Source organism: Myotis davidii, unplaced genomic scaffold, assembly GCF_000327345.1.
Source record: "Myotis davidii unplaced genomic scaffold, ASM32734v1 scaffold157, whole genome shotgun sequence".
NCBI lineage: Eukaryota > Metazoa > Chordata > Mammalia > Chiroptera > Vespertilionidae > Myotis > Myotis davidii.
The window spans coordinates 183,254-186,531 of NW_006288722.1; positions in this window are offsets into that span (position 1 = coordinate 183,254).

Sequence of the window (3,278 nt, forward strand, 5' to 3'; positions counted from 1 at the left end):
GGGAAGGGCCCCAGGAAACTCTGGCTGGAACCCGGGCGGGCGGGCGGGCTGGAGACAGTAACAGCACCGCCTCCCGCCCCCCAAGTCTGGGGACAGCCAGGCGCTGGCAGGCAGCCCAGACCCTCCTGAAGCCCCCAAGGCTGGAGGGGCCTCCCCGCCCGAGCTTTCAGACTGGCGTTGTTTATGAAAGCCCTTTTTAGCAAGTTTGAGTTATACCCTGAGGCTTTAGATGAGAGCGAGGGTCTGGTGGGTAACACAGCCTCTGAGGGTTCCCGTGGAGAAACGGTTGACCTTGACCCACAGCCAGCTGCTTGGCATCAGTGGTCAGGGACTAGCCCTGGGCTGGGGCCACCTCCAACACAAGCCCTTGAGGCATCCCCAGGACAAAGGACACCTTATGCAGCCCTGCGGCCTGAACAGAACCTGGCTCTGTGGAGGGCACAATCTGCGTCTGGGCCTCAGTGACCTTTATTTTCCATACCAAAACCCAGCGCGCTGTCTGGCAGGCACGAGGGTACCTATGGAGACAAAGGGCATTGGGTTTAAATAAGAGTTGCCCTGGAACATCTATGTTTGTGTGCCTACAGGCAAGGGCCAAGAGTGCCCCCTGGAAGGAAGGGGCCCAACTGGGGGAGGGGAGATGGGCTGACACCACTTCTAATCTGGACTGAACTCTGCCCAACCAGTCCCACTCCCACTCTGCTTCTCCCTAGATTGGAATCCAGATAAGGGAAAAGGTGATCTGTATAACCTCAGGCTCCAAGTCCTGCACTTCCTAACCTGCCTCTCTATAGCACCTTGAAGCAGACCCTCAGGGTGAACTTATCTCTCCACTCTTCACACCTCTATCTGCTCTCCCTTTAGCAAAAGAAGCCCCTGCCTTATTATTATGCTTCTCCTCTGAAGCAAGGTGCCAACCAAGTACCCCTGCTCCCTACTAATAAATACTTAACTCTTGCTGCCCTCTTCCAATTAACTGTGGACCTCAAGCATCTTAAAGGAAAAGTCTCAGCTTTAACACTGTGTTCAAAGAGGCATGTGGAGGGTGGAAAGAGGTCAAGCTTAGAGTCAGGTACTTGATAAATGGGAAAAAGAGGGTAATTTATTTAAACTCTTGTGCCTCGCCCTAACGGGTTTGGCTCAATGGATAGAGCGTCGGCCTGTGGACTCAAGGGTCCCAGGCTCGATTCCGGTCAAGGGCATGTACCTTGGTTGCAGGCACATACCCAATAGGGAGTGTGCAGGGGCAGCTGATCGATGTTTCTCTCATCGATGTTTCTAACTCTCTATCCCTCTCCCTTCCTCTCTGTAAGAAATCAATAAAATATATTTTTAAAAAAAAACTCTTGTGCCTCCATTTCCTTAGCTCATAAAAATTGAGACACAGGTTGTAAATCATACCACACAGGTACAGGTACTACACCTGGCACATTGCTGGCAAGGAGTAAACATCCAATACATTTTAGTTTTTTCTTCCTAGATCTTGTCTCTTCTCCACCACCTCAGCTCTGGCCACTACGTCACCATACTTCCCCAGAGATGCCCCTCCTTCCTACCCTTTTGAACCTCAATGTCTGGGAGATACCACTGGTCTGGCTCCTAGATCAGGCTCTCCTTACTCTTCCTGCTTACTCTTACTCTTACCCCATTCCCCTCCTGCCTCTCCATCGGCATGTAGTGGACTTAATTAGATATCCTGTTTCTAGTCCCAATTTACCAGTGATGAGTTGTATACTCTAAAACAGACAGCTAAATCCCTTGACCTCTCCAGGCTTTCTCAACTAAATTCATTCATTGGACCAAATTCATTCGCTCATTCAACAAATTCAACACATATTTATTCAGTGCCTACCATGAGCCAGGCCCTGGGAATGTAGCATTGACTAAGACAGGTATCTCCTGCCTTCATGGAATAGACAAAAAAGAAAAAAGAAAAGAAAGAAAACAGCTGTGATTTCAGAGAAAGATACATATTCTGCTGGAAATAAAAAGAGGTGTGGTGATGGAGAGTGCTCTGATGGAGACTCCATGGTTGAAGTGATACTTCGCTAGAGGAAGAACAAGAACATGGGCTCTGAGATGGAACACTCTACGCTCTTAACAAGTGTTGATCCAGGTTTCTCCCCAGCTTGAATACATTTAGCCAGGTTTCTCCCCAGCTTGAATACATTTAGCCATTCCTCGACTAGACTATTAGGTTAAAACTTGTTGGATTATGTTGGAGGCCTTCCTCTCCCTGACCCAAATTTACCTTCCCAAGCTTGTATGGAAAGATCCCAGATCAAGTCCAGATAGAATTAGATATGTCTAGGCATGTCTGTCAACAGGGCAGCACACCTTGCCAGGAGCTTGCTTGCATAAGGAATGAGAAACTTCTGGGAGAAAACTCATTGTGATTAAAGGAGGGGGCTGCCCTGTGATCCTGACAGTAATAGATCTTATCCCGCCCAGGCTTCAGAGAGACAGGCAGTTCTGTCACTAGACCTCCCCACCTAGCCCAGACCATGCCTAGCCCAGTTCCTGGGAATGGGGGTGGGGAGCCCTGGGACCCAGGCAGCCAGTTGGGAAACTTTGTGTGGTGTAACCCAGCGGGAAGACAGCTTCTCCCTGACTTTGCCAGAGTTCCTGAGCAGCTTGCCTTCCTGGAGAGCTCTCACCAGAGCAGAAGTGGTTTCCCAGAGGCACATAGAATGGTCAAGACTTAATGTGGTTCCAAATGAGCAGGTGGAGGCAAAAGCCAAGGAAACTAGAGTTACTCTGGGGGTTGGGGGAGGAGGGGAGATGGTGACACCCCCTGTTGTCAGAATCTGGGTAGGAAACACATGGTCCTCTCAAAGGGATGGCTGATGGTATTTTAAAGAGTAGATTGTTGTTGTTATTAATCCTCACCCAAGGATATTTTTTCCATTGCTTTTTAGAGGGAGTGGAAGGGAGGGAGGAGGAGGAAGAGAAAGAGGGAAACATCAATGTGAGAGGCACTTATGTAGATTAGTTGCCTCCTGCACATACCCCAAACAGGGCTGGGGATGAAACTGCAACTGAGGTATGTGCCTTTGATGATGAATCGAACCCACAACCCTTTGGTCTGAGAGATAATGCTCTAACCACTGAGAAAACTGGCCAGGGCTAAAGAATAGATCTTGTATGGGGATGTGGGCAGGGGTAAAGAAAATGAACAAGGAAATGGTGACTCTAAATGACACACTGAATCAGATGGATTTCATTGATAGTTAACATTTCACCCTAAAGCTGCAGAATATACATTCTTCTAAAGTACA